Raw genomic sequence first — 19,584 nt, 5'->3', positions numbered from 1 at the left:
ATAGAGTCCGTTCGAGACACGGTAGCTAACAGCTCGAGGCGGCATCGATGCCGGGACCAGGTCCGACGGCCAATAACCGTCCGTGCTTGCAACCGGCCGAACGCTTAAAAGCGACCCTATACCATATCATTTATACCGTCTGGCAGTCGGCCGGAGCACGCGGGGTCTGCGCAAATAAATCGTGACAGGCTACCGCCGCGGTCGTAGATCGACACCAAACGGGTCGCGACGTCCTACTGAGAGAGAAGTGCATGCCATCGCCGCCTGACACATAAACCACGGCGTATCGCAGGACGAATCCCGGTCATCGCACGCCACTAAATGGAAGACAACGATGACATTGAATCTCTCCTTTCGATCTTTCGGGTTTCTCAGGTTTACCCCTGAACGGTTTCACGTACTCTTGAACTCTCTCTTCAAAGTTCTTTTCAACTTTTCCTCACGGTACTTGTTCGGTATCGGTCTCGTGGTCATATTTAGCCTTAGATGGAGTTTACCACCCACTTAGAGCTGCACTCTCAAGCAACTCGACTCTGAGGAGAGATCCTCTCGATACGCGCAACGGTCGCTACGGGCCTGGCACCCTCTATGGGTAAATGGCCCCATTCAAGATGGACTTGAACTCGCCGCAACGCACCGAGATAATCGGATCCTCCCTAACACTACATTTCCCAGCGTCAGTCTCCGGCCGCGGGATTTAGTGCTGGGCTCTTCCCTGTTCGCTCGCCGCTACTAAGGGAATCCTAGTTAGTTTCTTTTCCACCGCTTAGTAATATGCTTAAATTCAGCGGGTAATCTCATCTGCTCTGAGGTCGTTTATGATTATGATGTGCTTCCAAACGTTAGTAAGCAAGCGCACACAAAATCGACGAGGAACCTTTGAATCGTCCAAATTTGCCGGAACGAAACCGCATTTCGAAGAGTTCGGGTTTCCGGTTATTGGGAGGGTCGCAAGAATATAAAATCTCTAGGACACACAACCCGCCGTAATCCCACAGAACGTCAACGAACGGAAATGTCCGATGTTGCAAAGTGGACTGGCTCACACGTTGAGTGAATTATTTAAGAGCACGCATATACGTGTAACTCCATCATTCGCCGGCAAGCCGTTTAAAGCAAGCGGCAGTCTGGTAATGTTATACGACTCTCAGCCAGAGGTGGTCCGGGAACAGTATCCGAGGACCGCAATGTGCGTTCGAAATGTCAATGTTCATGTATCCTGCAGTTCACATATCGACGCGCAATTAGCTGCGTTCTTCATCGACCCACGAGCCAAGTGATCCACCGTTCAGGGTGATTTTATATATATTTATACATGTTTCAATCGTGATTCCCTCGAAATCGTTTAAGATAACTCGGGCGATTCTGAAACTAGTATGTTTATTATGGTTACAATTAGTACACCGTAAAGCTTTCGCTTTTCGGTCCGAGATACGAGACCTCGTTTCAAAATTGAAATATGAATATTTCATTGTGTGTGAGATTGAAAAATCTGCTTTCGCTGATCTTTCATTTTCTTAAAACAACGTAATGAAGCGAATGTTCAAATTCGCACAATTTGAATAAAATGTGCAGAGTATATAGAATACTAACGCAAGCGTTTACTACAATCGACTTTGAAACACTAGACTTTCATCTAGCGCCCAAAGAATTGATTGAGCTATGCGTTTAAAGTATAATATTCAAAAAGAACGCCGTTTTCACAACGAACTTCGTCATTCGCTCAGGCATCTGGCGATACCGAGCAGATATACATGGCAGTGCTCTCACACAATGCATAAGAGCGCTAAGCGGTTGTAAACCGCGTCACGCTGCTTTTGCACACTGCGCAATATTTTGCGACTAGCTCCGGTCAAACGTTAATGAAACGAATGATCCATCGTTGCGAGACGCCTTAAAAATTTATACGTCGTAGGTTATACGACATATCGCACACGTTTCATTCACTAAATAGTAAATGTACGTTAATGATCCTTCCGCAGGTTCACCTACGGAAACCTTGTTACGACTTTTACTTCCTCTAAATAATCAAGTTTGGTCATCTTCCCAGCAACATCGGCAATGTCAAACGCTGCCGCGCACCGGTCCGAAGACCTCACTAAATAATTCAATCGGTAGTAGCGACGGGCGGTGTGTACAAAGGGTAGGGACGTAATCAACGCAAGCTTATGACTCGCGCTTACTAGGAATCCTCGTTCATGGGGAAGAATTGCAAGTCCCAATCCCTAGCACGAAGAGGCTTCAACGGATTACCCGGACCTTTCGGCCAAGGAAAACCTGCTGATCTCTTCAGTGTAGCGCGCGTGCGGCCCAGAACATCTAAGGGCATCACAGACCTGTTATTGCTCAATTTCGTGCGACTAAATGCCACCTGTCCCTCTAAGAAGATATATTTGTACGCCGGTAGTAAGAACCACAACCAACAACGACCGAAGCCGAAGCGGAGGGTCTTTGCGATACCGGAAAGTACGCCTATTTAGCAGGCTAGAGTCTCGTTCGTTATCAGAATTAACCAGACAAATCGCTCCACCAACTAAGAACGGCCATGCACACCACCCACCGAATCAAGAAAGAGCTCTCAATCTGTCAATCCTTCCGGTGTCCGGACCTGGTGAGGTTTCCCGTGTTGAGTCAAATTAAGCCGCAGGCTCCACTCCTTGTAGTGCCCTTCCGTCAATTTCTTTAAGTTTCAGCTTTGCAACCATACTTCCCCCGGAACCCAAAAGTTTTGGTTTCCCGGAAGCTGCCCGCCGAGTCATCGGAGGAACTTCGGCGGATCGCTAGCTGGCATCGTTCATGGTTAGAACTAGGGCGGTATCTGATCGCCTTCGAACCTCTAACTTTCGTTCTTGATTGATGAAAACACATTTGGAAAATGCTTTCGCTTCTGTCCGTCTTGCGACGATCCAAGAATTTCACCTCTAACGTCGCAATACGAATGCCCCAAGTTGTCCCTATTAATCATTACCTCGGAATTCCGAAAACCAACAAAATAGAACCGAGGTCCTATTCCATTATTCCATGCACACAATATTCAGGCGAATGAGCCTGCTTTAAGCACTCTAATTTGTTCAAAGTAAACGTACCGGCCCACCTCGACACTCGGTGAAGAGCACCGTGGTAGGATTTTGAGTTGGGCCGCCTTTTGACGGGCTAAGCCCACCGGTAGGACGTCCCACAGACATGCCAGTTGAACACCGCGAGCGGTGAACCGACAGTGTGGGACACAGATTCAACTACGAGCTTTTAACCGCAACAACTTTAATATACGCTATTAGAGCTGGAATTACCGCGGCTGCTGGCACCAGACTGGCCCTCTAATAGATCCTCGTTAAAGGATTTAAAGTGTACTCATTCCGATTACGGGGCCTCGGATGAGTCCCGTATCGTTATTTTTCGTCACTACCTCCCCGTGCCGGGAGTGGGTAATTTGCGCGCCTGCTGCCTTCCTTGGATATGGTAGCCGTTTCTCAGGCTCCCTCTCCGGAATCGAACCCTGATTCCCCGTTACCCGTAACAACCATGGTAGTCGCAGAAACTACCATCGACAGTTGATAAGGCAGACATTTGAAAGATGCGTCGCCGGTACTAGACCGTGCGATCAGCACAAAGTTATTCAGAGTCACTAAGTCAAACGGTGAGCAAGGCAAGCCCGCCACCGATTGGTTTTGATCTAATAAAAGCATTCCTTCCATCTCTGGTCGGAACTCTATTTGCATGTATTAGCTCTAGAATTACCACAGTTATCCAAGTAATGTGGGTACGATCTAAGGAACCATAACTGATGTAATGAGCCATTCGCGGTTTCACCTTAATGTGGCTTGCACTGAGACATGCATGGCTTAATCTTTGAGACAAGCATATACTACTGGCAGGATCAACCAGGGTGCTATATTATTGTGTAATAGCAATCGATAATGCTGCATTGTGTAATAGCAATGCTGATATGCCAAATTCGATATCGATTGCAGTAATTATCACAATCAGCAAAATACTTTAAATACGCCATCGTAAGGTGTTTGCAGTCCCACTTAAGCAGTATATAAAGAGTACTGATTGAGTTGGAAGTCAGAGTTGGTGGAACCACAAAAGAGTTGTATTTATTATGTCATAGTTGCAATAGTCACATCAGAGTTGCTGTAGGCCACAGCATAGTTGCTGTTGGCCTCAGCAGAGTCGCAATATTAGTCGTGTAAAGACAATTGTTAATCATCATTGTGGGTGCTAATAAAGTGTTGTTGAAATAGTCAATCAGTATTGTTCTTTAGAAGTGATATTTCAGCCAATATCTTAATAAGAACTCAAGGCAAATCCGAAGCCTACGATTTCTATAACCACCGCTCGGCAAGGCTGTATTTGACTAGGAGGTCAATACGAACACGTTACCAACAACCCCAATACATTTCATGGTGTCCAGCGGTGAGATACCTTGTAGTGAAAAATTAGTATTCGACGTTGCCTGTGAACGTGAAAACCGAGTTTTTCACAACCCGGAGGCTGCAGACTCAAGGGCGGTTCCAGCAATCCAGCGATACTAATTTGAGGAACTAAGGGTAGTAAGGTGGCGGCTCTACCAACACTAAACCGTAAGCAACCCGCAACGACAGCGACTCATTCTAAGTAAGTGACAAATTTATTTTCCTTTATCGGACATCACACTGCCAGAAGATGTCAGCAACTCTCCCCAGGCAAAGTTAACCATTTTTTCTTTGGACAATAAATTTGCACATCCAGGAATGACAACCAGTTCATCTAAGATTTGAAGAGATTTTTTTTTAAGATGGAAATTATGTAGATAAAAATCCTGTTAGTGTAATTATTTTTATGTCAATCAATATAGATTAGAATGGTAGCTTGGGTTAATAATTCTATAACAGCGGCCAGTTGATTAAATAACTATTACAGCAGTTTTAACAATCACGAGCTAAAACATAATTTTAATTTTTATAGTTTTATATAGAATTCTCTGAAGGTTTAAGGAGTCATCTTCAACTAATATTCATTCCTTGAACTTCGCGAATCAGTTTAAAGTTAGTAACCCGGCTTTCGAGCGGTCTAACGCCAACACAGATGATATCGCAGTTCAGAATGATAAAATTTTCATTTAAATTAATATTTATTCCCTGCAATCGCGAATCATTTTATTTATGTTGATAAAGTTAGTAACCCGGCTTTCGAGCGGTCTAACGCCAACATCGTCGATATCGTCGATTCAGGATGATATAAAATTTGATTCAAATGATGATTTGAATGATTCAAATTTGGCTATTAATGCCGTTTCTATAGCCAATGTGCCTGAAGGTCCTCTTATTACAGACTTCCACATTTCATGTACAGTTCCGGTAAACTTATTGGGAAATCTGCCAATAATTAATAAAAGAGACATAAAGGTTCTCTCATTTCAGATTTTCACATTTTTAATAGTTCCGGTAAACTTATTGGGAAATCTGTTAAAATTATTAAAGGACATATATAGAGTTATTAAAAACCCAAAAGAATAATTGTAGGATTTAAAATCCCTCATAATATTGAATTTTGTTAGTAAAGCTAACAACATGTTATTGATGACTATTTGGCTTATATAGAACCTCAGAGATCAAGTAACTTGTAAAGTGCACTAAATTGCACAATTTTCTTTCTAAATATTTTATTTTTACACCCGATGAATATACTGATTAATTTAACTTTTTAAAAAAAATATTGATAATAAAATAGTATTATTTTAAATAATCATCTGCCCGTTCTACCAAGTTCATGTCAATAATATATTACAAACTATTCCCGCAATAAAGAAAAAAAAAATAGAAAAATATTTATGTTAGAATTATTGATACAAAATGATTTTCTAATTTCATGGTGTTATAGTAAATTTATTGAACGCACAACGTTTATAAACTTTAGCTGCATCTATATTAAAGTAATTTTTTCTTTAGTAAATAAATTTAAGTAATATTCCTTCCGATTATAATAATTGCATTATTTTACTAAATCTTTGAGTAAATTCTAGTTAAATGTAAGTAATTGTACATACTATTTGTATTTTTCGATTATTTGGGTTAATAGTGTTAAAGGATTCATCATATTTCTCTTTTGAAATTTAAATAAAAAATATAATATAACGTGAACGATACAGTTTCAAAACAATACTAGACTTAATTCATTTATGATTTATTTTGCAAACCTTGCGAATCTGTATGAATCTTAATGTTTATTACAAAACTTTGCTCTATAATTATTTGAAAATTTGAGTATATTATCAATGTTCAACATATTAATATCCAATTATTATCTCATTAAATTTGAAAATTTATCTTTGATTTATTAAATTACTTTATAGTAAATTATTTCGTATTATTTAAAATTTTTAATTTTTATATATATATATATTGATAATAATCAACTATAATTTTCAAGCGTTCAATACAGTTATAACACCAATCATTTATTACATTAAATTAAATTTATATTACATTTAAAGTTTTATACACTCACAAACAAAAATTAACTTGTAAGTGTTGTATCAATATTTCGCATTTACATAAAATACAAAAATTATTGTGTAATGATTCCAAAGTTGAATCGCCACTAATATTTTATTATTTCTAAATGTATTATTTCTAATATTGAAGTTCTTCAAAAGTTCAAAAATCAAATCAAAAAGGCCCAGGAATCTATTGTTAATGTTCAAGTATGTAGCAATTAGATCAATTAATCAAAATTCAAATTAATTATATCACATAAATTTTCCAAAAGCATCATATTTAAATACAATCTATAAACAGTTTAAATCAAAGAGGTCAAAAACCTTTTCTTTTTCGTCTACCTAATCATTTTTATGCTACATACATTGACATAGCAGTAACACGAATTATACAACTTGAGTGTTTGATTGAATTCAGATAGTATTAAATTGCATACTACGTCAGAAAAATTGAGCTGAGATAGAAGAAATAATAGTCAAATTGCACTCATATATAAAAACAATTATTACATCGAAAATTTTATATAATTCACGTTTAATTAATTTAATTATCGATATTTTATTTTTATTGTTTACAATTTACTTTTTTACATTTACATTTCTGCATTAATTGATAGTAGTAAAATGCGAGTTTAATTACATAATAATAAATAAATAAATTGGAGTTTATAGAAATAAATAATAATTTATTGTACCATTTCATTATATGAAGCCATATCATATTTAAATTTCGTTTTCCAATTCTAATTCTCGACTCCACTAGAATAAAGCAGCAAGTCTGATATTATGTCAACTCATTTAAAAACATATATTATTCTTGAAATCAATTTACTTGTGATTTTTAATTTTGTCTTATTTCAATTAAATGCAATCTTCATTAATTACAACAAATTACAATGAAAAAAAATTTTATAGGTGTTTTTTTTAAGCAAATATTATGATTTTGATTTTTTTAAATAAAATAAATTCTGTAATTTAAATTTACCTAAACAAATATAAAACAAGAAAGATTTCAGATTATATTATAAAATTAAGCAACCATTATCGAAGTTTTAGGTAAATTTAGAAAATTTTTGTTTATTAATTTTTTTTTTTAGAATGAAATTATGCTTAAGTAATTAATGAGGACAATAATTTTTCCAAGGGGGAGGAGAAGCACAAACTCCCGTAATTTTTTTTTTAATCTGTCAAGGGACTGACAGACACTTTAGGGGTGGCGTATTGTGTAATAGCAATCGATAATGCTGCATTGTGTAATAGCAATGCTGATATGTCAAATTCGATATCGATTGCAGTAATTATCACGATCAGCAAATACTTTAAATACGCCATCGTAAGGTGTTTGCAGTCCCACTTAAGCAGTATATAAAGAGTACTGATTGAGTTGGAAGTCAAAGTTGGTGGAATCACAAAAGAGTTGTATTTATTATGTCATAGTTGCCATAGTCACATCAGAGTTGCTGTAGGCCACAGCATAGTTGCTGTTGGCCTCAGCAGAGTCGCAATATTAGTCGTGTAAAGACAATTGTTAATCATCATTGTGGGTGCTAATAAAGTGTTGTTGAAATAGTCAATCAGTATTGTTCTTTAGAAGTGATATTTCAGCCAATATCTTAATAAGAACTCAAGGCAAATCCGAAGCTTACTATTTCTATAACCACCGCTCGGCAAGGCTGTATTTGACTAGGAGGTCAATACGAACACGTTACCAACAACCCCAATACATTTCAATATATATAATAGCATAGTGCGTAAATGTCCCTCGGCGTCACCCGAGAGACCACACTTTGTATAGAAAAGTTCGATGAATATTTCTAAACAACGAATTTTCTTAAATATATATATATCTGAGTCGTACGATATTCCCTGAACATAACGAACAGTTTACATCGCGACTTGATATTTTATATATATTCTGCGCTTACACAGAGGCTAGACCTTTAACAACCGTCGAAACGGCGGTCCGTACATGAAATTTGCGGTCCGCAGACCCAGTTAATTTCAAACAGTCTCTTTACCCTTCGTTAGATTGAAAATGTCGGGGCGAATTCATTATAAGAATTCATCGTTATAACTAACTTTTATTCTCGCTCGGAGAGTATTGAGTTGATTGCATTTGTATATTTTATTTTCCGCATAAGAGTCTTTGCGTCAACGACACATGCCCGCGGATATGCTGTACAGTATGGTTGAACACTTATAAATAAGGTCCAGAACCGGGCCGTAAACCGACATCCGAACATATACGGCGTATATTATTCTAGACACGGTCTACGACAGTTTGACCTGCAGCGACGGGTCGCCTCGGGTTACCGTGCGAACCATCACCGCGAGGGTCTGGACAGGCTATATGGGGGGTCGCAAGAAAATAAATTCTCTAGGACGCGCAACCACTTTAGCAATTTTAGAGCACGTTGTGGTCCAAAAACAAACGTCCTCGCTTTAAAATTGAAATATGAATATTTCACTGTGTGTGAGATTGAAAAATCTACTTTCGCTGATTTTTCATTTTCTTAAAACAACGCAATGAAGCGAATGTTCAAATTCGCACAATTTGAATAAAATGTGCAGAGTATATAGAATACTAACGCAAGCGTTTACTACAATCGACTTTAAAACACTAGACTTTCATCTAGCGCCCAAAGAATTGATTGAGCTATGCGTTTAAAGTATAATATTCAAAAAGAACGCCGTTTTCACAACGAACTTCGTCATTCGCTCAGGCATCTGGCGATACCGAGCAGATATACATGGCAGTGCTCTCACACAATGCATAAGAGCGCTAAGCGGTTGTAAACTGCGTCACGCTGCTTTTGCACACTGCGCAATATTTTGCGACTAGCTCCGGTCAAACGTTAATGAAACGAATGATCATTGCCAGAGGCTTTTGCCCACAGTATATTATACTATAGAAGCGCACTTGATTACAGCAATAATTTGTCGAGTAATCACAAGATTTCATATTTGCGGTCAGCAGACCCAAATAATTTTAACTCGCACCGATTGAACGTTCATAAATGAATGATCCTCGGTGCAAGAAGCTTCGTCAGTTCTGCTGCACCACCCATCTATTTGACTTTAGTCTATTTGTAAAATCCTATATTATTAAAATATATAGATTTTATATTTGCGGTCCGCAGACCCAAATAATTTCAACTCGCTCCGATCAAACGTTCATAAAACGAAAGACTATCGCTGCGAGAAGCTTTGCTAGTTCTGCTACATTCACATATATTTGACCGTAGTCAATTTGTAAAATCTTATATTATTAAAATATATAGATTTCATATTTGCGGTCCGCAGACCCAAATAATTTCAACTCTCTCTGACCGAACGTTTAAAAACGAATGATCCTTCCACCAGTTATCTATAGCCGCAAACCAGCATCCGAATATATACGGGGTATATAATTCTAGATATGGCTCACAACATTATTAAAAGTTACGCTAATATATCATTGACAGACTAAAAGTATCGAATATGATGTAAAAACTACACCGGGGAATGATATCCGTACACGCCTGAACAACATAGCGTACTTTAGCCTGAGCTTGCTCGCATCGCACTCGACACGACCTATCCCCCTATATAAGGCGCGCGGCCACAGCGTAGGTATTCGACTGAGTCCCAAACGACGTGATTTTGACCTGCGGCGAGGCGTCGCTCCGGGTTACGGTGTGAATCGTCAAGACAAAAGTCTGGGAAAATTTCTAACTGTGAACCCTTATGATAGAAAATTTTTTTTCGAAAATTTTGTTAGATGCTCAAACAGTTTTATATATATGGATAATATGATTTATAGTTAATTATTGAGTTTTTAGGTGCTTTTTTGGGTTTTTTTAAAGTTTTTTTGGGTTTTTAAAGTTTTGTATAAAAATATGTATTTATTGATTTTTATAGATCTCAATGAATATAATACGAATTTATATATAGTTATATTATTTTTTTTAATTATTTGTTTAATTTTTCTAATTTTACAATAAATGTTCACACCAGTTATCCTCGATTTTCTCTTAAAAGGTAAAAGATACGAAAAAACTTTGTTCGTACGAAAGATGCAGAATAAAATTACGAATAAAATGGTATATAATTGGTTAGGTGTGTTCATATAATTTTCTCTAGATTTTTCGATTTTTCCGAATTTTCACGACGGCAACTCGCCTGTAGGCCACACCGTGCAAAATTCGAAGTTGTGATATATGGAAAAAGAACTAAGAATTTTGAGACCTTTCTAATGATGTATAATACTTTATATGTTTTCTTTCGAGAAATATCGAATCGTGAGGAGTGTTGCTTCAACCTAGCCGCACTTTGCATTTTGTCAAGTTAAAAACTACACAGATTGCTCTATACTATCTAAACCGTAAAAGATACAAAAAAACTTTGTTCGTACGAAAGATGCAGAATAAAATTACGAATAAAATGGTATATAAACGGTTAGGTGTGTTTATATAATTTTCTTTAGATTTTCCGATTTTCATAACGGCAACTTGGCTATAGGCCACACCGTGCAAAATTCAAAGTTGTGATATATGGAAAAGGAACTAAGAATTTTAAGACCTTTCTAATGATGTATAATACTTTATATGTTTTCTTTAGAGAAATATCGAATCGTGAGGAGTGTTGCTCTAACCTATCCGCACTTTGCATTTCAAAGTGCAAAAGTCTGGTGCCAGCAGCCGCGATAATGTAGTGAATCACACAGATTGCTTTATACTATCTAAACCGTAAAAGATACGAAAAAACTTTGTTCGTACGAAAGATGCAGAATAAAATTACGAATAAAATGGTATATAATTGGTTAAGTGTGTTCGTATAATTTTCTCTAGATTTTCTGATTTTTCCGAATTTTCACGACGGCAACTCGCCTGTAGGCCACACCGTGCAAAATTCGAAGTTGTGATATATGGAAAAAGAACTAAGAATTTTGAGACCTTTCTAATGATGTATAATACTTTATATGTTTTCTTTAGAGAAATATCGAATCGTGAGGAGTGTTGCTTCAACCTAGCCGCACTTTGCATTTTGACAAGTTAACAACTACACAGATTGCTCTATACTATCTAAACCGTAAAAGATACAAAAAAACTTTGTTTGTACGAAAGATGCAGAATAAAATTACGAATAAAATGGTATATAATTGGTTAAGTGTGTTCATATAATTTTCTCTAGATTTTCCGATTTTTCCGAATTTTCACGACGGCAACTCGCCTGTAGGCCACACCGTGCAAAATTCGAAGTTGTGATATATGGAAAAAGAACTAAGAATTTTGAGACCTTTCTAATGATGTATAATACTTTATATGTTTTCTTTAGAGAAATATCGAATCGTGAGGAGTGTTGCTTCAACCTAGCCGCACTTTGCATTTTGACAAGTTAACAACTACACAGATTGCTCTATACTATCTAAACCGTAAAATATACAAAAAAATTTTGTTCGTACGAAAGATGCAGAATAAAATTACGAATAAAATGGTAAATAATTGGTTAGGTGTGTTCATATAATTTTCTCTAGATTTTCCGATTTTTCCGAATTTTCATGACGGCAACTCGCCTGTAGGCCACACCGTGCAAAATTCGAAGTTGTGATATAAGGAAAAAGAACTAAGAATTTTGAGACCTTTCTAATGATGTATAATACTTTATATGTTTTCTTTAGAGAAATATCGAATCGTGAGGAGTGTTGCTTCAACCTAGCCGCACTTTGCATTTTGACAAGTTAACAACTACACAGATTACTCTATACTATCTAAACCGTAAAAGATACAAAAAAACTTTGTTCATACGAAAGATGCAGAATAAAATTACGAATAAAATGGTATATAATTGGTTAGGTGTGTTCATATAATTTTCTCTAGATTTTCCGATTTTTCCGAATTTTCACGACGGCAACTCGCCTGTAGGCCACACCGTGCAAAATTCGAAGTTGTGATATATGGAAAAAGAACTAAGAATTTTGAGACCTTTCTAATGATGTATAATACTTTATACTTGTTTTCTTTAGAGAAATATCGAATCGTAAGGAGTGTTGCTTCAACCTAGCCGCACTTTGCATTTTGACAAGTTAACAACTACACAGATTGCTCTATACTATCTAAACCGTAAAATATACAAAAAAATTTTGTTCGTACGAAAGATGCAGAATAAAATTACGAATAAAATGGTAAATAATTGGTTAGGTGTGTTCATATAATTTTCTCTAGATTTTCCGATTTTTCCGAATTTTCATGACGGCAACTCGCCTGTAGGCCACACCGTGCAAAATTCGAAGTTGTGATATAAGGAAAAAGAACTAAGAATTTTGAGACCTTTCTAATGATGTATAATACTTTATATGTTTTCTTTAGAGAAATATCGAATCGTGAGGAGTGTTGCTTCAACCTAGCCGCACTTTGCATTTTGACAAGTTAACAACTACACAGATTGCTCTATACTATCTAAACCGTAAAAGATACAAAAAAACTTTGTTCGTACGAAAGATACAGAATAAAATTACGAATAAAATGATATATAAATGGTTTGAACACACCTGTTCATATAATTTTCTTTAGATTTTCCGATTTTCATAACGGCAACTCGCCTGAAGGCCACACCGTGCAAAATTCGAAGTTGTGATATATGGAAAAAGAACTAAGAATTTTAAGACCTTTCTAATGATGTATAATACTTTATATCCTTTCTCTAGAGAAATATCGAATCGTGAGGAGTGTTGCTCTAACCTATCCGCACTTTGCATTTCAAAGTGCAAAAGTCTGGTGCCAGCAGCCGCGATAATGTAGTGAATCACACAGATTGCTTTATACTATCTAAACCGTAAAAGATACGAAAAAACTTTGTTAGTACGAAAGATGCAGAATAAAATTACGAATAAAATGGTGTATAACTCGATATATGTCATAATATATTTTTCATGAGATTTTTCAATTTTTCCTTTAAATTAAAAAATGTTTTAAATTTTTCGCTGACTTTAAATTTATTTGCGGGTTATGCTTTTTTTTACAATATTGTTTCAAATGATGTAAAAAGTTAAATTAGCGAGGTGCCTCAATATGCATAAAATTGGCCCACCCTAATATATATATATATATATATATATATATATATATATAATACGCTAATTAACTCATATTTTTATTGCATTAAATATAAATACTTGAAACGCACATTAATCATCAGTGTTATACTGTGTTATACCGTTATACCATGGTTCACAAGAAAGCTCTCGAACCGTTGTTCCAGAAATTTGTTAAATCTTCAAGTAATAAACAATAATAATAGTGTGTAAACTGTGATAAAATTAATAAAAGTTAATGTAGTGATAAAATATTATTTTGTGAAATTAAAAACGAAACTTGGTGTGTGAAATTGTAGTGATTTTTTTTTTATTTTCTTATAAATTATAATCTGTCATTGAGACTGAGACATTGAGTACTAAGTTTGACAAATAACATATTAGATTTTAAAAGGAAAACCCAGTGGTTCACCTTTTATCAGTGTACTGAATTATATTTTCATTTTGGCATGATAAAGAAAAAAGAAAAGAAAAAGAAACTCAAATATACGTACAATTATAAACAAAGTACATTACACAGACTATATATACACATACATACACACCTATTTTAAATAATATGGTAGAACAACTTATTACTGATTAAAGTGTTAGATCTATTAATTGTATTCTTTTTAATCTTATATAATATTAAGTAAATACTTGCAATCAGTTCGTTTGAATGGTGGTCAATTTTAGTTTTGAAATTATGGGCACTCTTTTTAATTTCTTCACTGATTGTGAGTGTGTCCGTGTCTTGGTGAATTAGCCATGTCGGTACATACCTTGGCGTGGATATTACTTGTCTGAGTATTTTATTTTGAAATTGTTGCATTATTTGTAAGTTACTGATTTTAGCAGCACCCCATAGATGGATGGCATACATCCAAACTGGTTTGAGAATAACTTTGTAGAATGAAATTTTATTGTACATCGACAGTTTTGATCTACTACTGAGGAGCCAATTCATCGACCTTCGAAGGTGTTCTAGATGTTCACGCTTTTTTTGAATATGGATTTTCCAGTTCAATTTCTTGTCCAGATACATACCCAAATATCGTACGTGATCTCGGCTTGGAATTTGTTCGTTATAAATTGCGACAGGTAGGCATGTATCTTTCCTAAGAGTAAACGTAATGCGAAGATTTTGAATTATTAATTGTGAATCTCCATAAAGTAAACCATTTTTCAATTATATCAAGGTGTGACTGCAGCTGCGTTGAAACCGTAAGAGGATTTTGATTCCGGGTTATAATGCATGTGTCATCCGCGAATAAAGCCAGATTAGTATTGGTGAATTGAGGATAATCAGCAGTGTATAGTAAAAACAACAAATGGCCTAGGACACTTCCTTGTGGGACTCCCGCGTTCACTTCTCTTAATTCCGACTGCGTGCCACTTATATCAACATAAAACTTTCGTTCGCAAAGATATGATTGGAATAGTGAGAAAGTTGAATAAGGTAGATTTATTTTAATTTTATACAAAAGACCTTTGTGCCAGACTTTGTCAAACGCCTGAGGCACGTCAAAAAATACTGCAGAACAGTACTCCTTACGATGTAAGGCAGCGTTAATGATGTTAACAACTCTATGAACTTGCTGTACGGTCGAATGCTTTGCCCGAAAACGAAATTGATAATTTAAAATTATATCATTGGAAATTATATGATTATTTATTCGACTCAAAAGCAATTTTTCAATAAATTTGATATAATTGGCAACAAACTGATTCTTCAAAACTGGTCGATATGATGGAGCTAGGTGTTGGTCTTTTCCAGGCTTCAGTATTAGTATGATTTTTGCAGTTTTCCATGCTGTAGGAAACTTGCGAATCCTCAGGATTGCACTAAAGACGATGGTAATGAATCTGAATACCATGACGGGCGATTCTTTCAGCATTTTCATTGATACTTTGTCATGGCCAGGAGATTTACCAGTTTTGGCTTTGTTGATTTGACGTTTTACTTCTGATAATAAAATTTTTATTAATCAATTGAATCTTTGTTTCGAGGTTCATTCTGTAGATACTGGTCGTCTGTACAACTGGATGAAAAAAATTAAATAGATGATCCGCAAAGATTTGTGATTTATCTTTTGGGTTTCTAGCCCAGGATTGATCTGATTTCCTTATAGGTGGAATTTGTCTTATTGGATTTTTGATTTTTCTAGTCGCCTGCCATAATGAATAATTGGTATCCTGATTTGGAGTAAGATTGTTTAAGTAATTATCGAATGATTCATTTTTGTGTTGAAAAATTAGTGCCTTTAGGTCTCTGCAAGCTTTATTAAACCTTTTTTTATCTTCCGGTGAGCGGGTTAATTGGCAAACTTTAAGCAATTTTTTTTAATTGCAATATTTTGTTTAATATTTATAGGACACAATGATTTTCGATTGCCTGCGAACTTGGGAGTAGAACTTTTAGCCGCATCTTGAAATATATTGGTTAGATTGTTTATTGCATTGTTGATATCATGTTCATGTTTGAGGGAAATGTTACAGTTCACTTTGCTTTCAATTGTGTTTCTAAAAGCAATCCAGTTGATCAAATAATTTGTTAGATGATGATCACTTAAGCCAGACTTTAAAACTGTTGAATAATTCAATATTGCTGGGGAGTGATCAGAAGTTAAATCCAGACATGATTCAATCCTCAGTAAATCTTCATTAATATTTTTAACTACAAAAAAGTCTAAAAGGTCTGGTAATTTACTCAAATCACTTGGCCAATATGTCGGTTCCCCAGTTGAAATAGAATTATAGTTATTTGAGTCTATTGATTTAAGAAGTTCACGACCACATGGCGTAATTAACCCCGAGCCCCAAGAAGTGTGTTTGGCATTGTAATCACTTTCTGCTATAAATTTAATACCCAATTTACTGAAAAAGTCTGCAAATTGATTTTTTGAAGTAATATGCTTCGGAGGACAGTAGAGAGCTGAAACAGTGACCGCGCACAATGTTAAGTCAATGCTAACACATGTTGCTTGCAAATAATTTTAACAGATTGGTTCTAATTCATAATGACGAATATTAGATCTTATTATTATTGCCGATCCACCATGTGCTGTTCCATCTGTGTGTTCAGAGCTATAGATAGTAAAGTTAGGTATACTTAAATGACATTTTTCTTTTAAATGAGTTTCTGATATTAGTAGCACATCGATTGAATTGTGTGATAGAAAATATTTAAGTTCTTGTATGTGTTGATACAAGCCATTGGCGTTCCATAAACAAATTTTCAGTGATGTAGCCATTACTTATTTTTTGAAAAGATGGTTGTTAATAGATTGAGGATTGTACTTATTTGTTCTGTTAATAATTTGATCATATGTTTTAGTTCTGAAATATCGTTGTTAATGTTGTTGTTGTTGTTGGTATTGTTGTTCGTTACATTGGCACTAAATTAAAATTATTCACCTGGTTGCACTAAATTAAAATTATTTTCTTGCCTTTGTGAAATTTTGTGACGAAGAATTGGAAATTTCCTTTTAAGTTGCTCTTGGTAGACTCTGCATCCTTTATAATTGGCTGGATGATTTCCGTCTGTGCATAAAACACATTTGACATTATTATTAATTTTATCTTCCCAGGAACAATCTTTGGTTAAATGATTTCCTGCACACTTTACACATCTAGGCAATCTAAAACAATAGTTTTTGGAATGTCCTAGACGTTGACAGTTTGAACATTGTAGTATTTCTCGGGCTAAGTGTCTTGGCTCAATCGCAACACTGGTATTGTAGAGGAAATTAATTTTATAAAAGTCTGTATTGTTTGGCTTCTGCTCTAAATCTATTGAAAACATATTAAGCGGGTATTTTGTGTACCAACTTTTTATATTTGAGATATTTATTACCGTATGTCCTAGTTTCTCAATTTCAGTTTTTAACATTTCCGTATCTGTGCTATGGTGCAAGTTTTTAATAACGACTTTCAGTGGCCTTTTAGATCGGTTTTGGAAAGAATGCATTTGGGTATTTCTGTTTTTTAGTAATTTTAAGATCTTGTTATAAGTTTCTACATTTTTTAAAGTTAATTTCACTTGTGTCACATTTAATAATTTAATTTTATGTAGATTCTTCGCTTCAGTATCAAGCAGTTGAAAAAGGGGCTTGATATCGCGAACTTCATGGATAAAAATTGGTGGTGGCCTTATTACATAGTATTATTTTGTATGTTCGCAGTTTCTTTACTACTTAAAATCTCAAACGAATTTTTAGTAGGGGCTGGGTTGAGCCAGTAGACGAAACTTGTGGAATTATTTGTATCGTTTTCATTCATTTTTACATTCTTGGTTGATTTTTTAACTAATTTAGCTATATTGGTATCATTAATATTATCAAATTGATGTCTTTTTATGCAGTCCTGTTCTTGATTGGATGCGCAAGTTGTACATCCCTGACTTGATCGGTACTGGTGTCTTGTCGAATGATATTGCTTGTGTCCATTTCAGATGTATTTACAATTGCATTGCTGTCGTTGTTTGTTTTCTTGGTTCGTTGCAAATATTCATGGAATTCTCTCATTTGCTGAATAACTAATTCGGTATTCTTGCAAAACCTTGTTGACTTCCATTATTGGCAACGATGATGTTGATGGACACTCTGAAGGGTCGTTCGTATTCATATTTGATAAAGAACACATACACTAAAACACTGATTAATATTTCACACTATATGAATATTATTATATTCAATATATATAATATGAATTTAACACTTTTGATAGACGTAGTTTATTCATAATCCGAGCATATCCCGCAAGGGAAATGCGCACATTTAGAATGTCAACAATACACGTATAATTTGAATGCACTCCGTTTTATCAGGATAATAGTATGAGATTATGTAACACTTACACTTCAATTCTACTGCTGACGATGCGTTCACTTCAACGTCCGAACGAGATATGAGAAATTGTAGTGAATAATAGAATGAAATAATAATTTGTTTTAACCTCACTAACATGGAAAATCAAATGAACTCTTAGTATCTCAAATTATTAGTACTTATACACACACAAACATTAATTATGACACGAAAAGTTATATCATAAATATTAAATATATTTTTAATATTTTATATCTTATAATCATGAAAAATAATATGTAGACTGTAATAAAATTATTTATGGCATAAAATGTTATATTATAGATACTAAATATATTTTAAATATTATATATCTTATAATCATGAAAAATGATATGTGAATCGTAATCAAAATGAATAAATTCAATATATTGACTATTTAAAAAATGTATATATTTACTCAGAATACATATTTTTTTTTATTAATGGTGTTTGTTCTATTTTAATTAAATAATATTTAATATTTCAGAATATAGGGTCAATAATTTTGAATATGATTTATATATGTTTTTCAATATGGTATAAATATTATTTCTACATATTCTCCTCACATTCGGAATATGAGCGTAATATGGAAAAATGTTAAGCAAATCATATAAGCTAAATATCATATTCCCGCATTCGTCCCTCATTCCGAATCTGAGCGGAATGTGGCCGAATGTTAACAAAATCATATGGGCTCAATATTGGGAAACTATATTTAGCTTACATAAAAAACATATTTAGCTCAGATTAGTTTCTACTAGGGAATCAATACAAGTCCTAGCTAAATCATTATTGTAAAAATATGCTTTTAGATATTTAAAAAAAACTGTTTTACACTATTTAATTAATACTGTACAATTTAATTATTAGATTGAACAACAAAATTAAAAATAGGTTATAGAAAAAACTGCTGAATGCCACTTAAAAATAACAATACACCTTATAAATCAATTGGATAGCACATATTTAAACACTATATCTACAACTATATCTACACTATATCCACAACAACAGCAAAAATTACTTTCGTTGAAAAATTGCTTATGTGGGTGTTTATCTAGTAATGGCGATCTTGATACATTTCAGGCAATTGTTTTATATATATCTTTGAAAAATACCATATTTTACTTATTTTTGATGTAACCTAGTGGGCGACCATTTTACTCCCGGACTATTTAATTCTGCTATTCCTTATT

The 19,584-nt window shown here is 34.8% G+C and overlaps 2 non-coding genes across 2 annotated transcripts; both read right to left on the bottom strand.

Moving 5' to 3' along the window:
* Positions 1-1,141: 1,141 nt before the first annotated feature.
* Positions 1,142-1,296, bottom strand: LOC113380424. Its single transcript, XR_003367401.1, has one exon. It is a non-coding gene; the product is annotated as a 5.8S ribosomal RNA (ribosomal RNA).
* Positions 1,297-1,965: 669 nt separating this feature from the next.
* Positions 1,966-3,888, bottom strand: LOC113380426. The gene has a single exon (XR_003367403.1). It is a non-coding gene; the product is annotated as a small subunit ribosomal RNA (ribosomal RNA).
* Between the last annotated feature and the right edge of the window lie 15,696 nt (positions 3,889-19,584).

The sequence above is a fragment of the Ctenocephalides felis genome, unplaced genomic scaffold, assembly GCF_003426905.1.
Source record: "Ctenocephalides felis isolate EL2017-DRISC unplaced genomic scaffold, ASM342690v1 CF-g0.4_SCAFFOLD_02132, whole genome shotgun sequence".
In the NCBI taxonomy this organism is placed as follows: Eukaryota; Metazoa; Arthropoda; class Insecta; order Siphonaptera; family Pulicidae; genus Ctenocephalides; species Ctenocephalides felis.
Note: the sequence above shows the minus strand (reverse complement) of the source record. Positions and strands in the feature narration are given on the sequence as shown.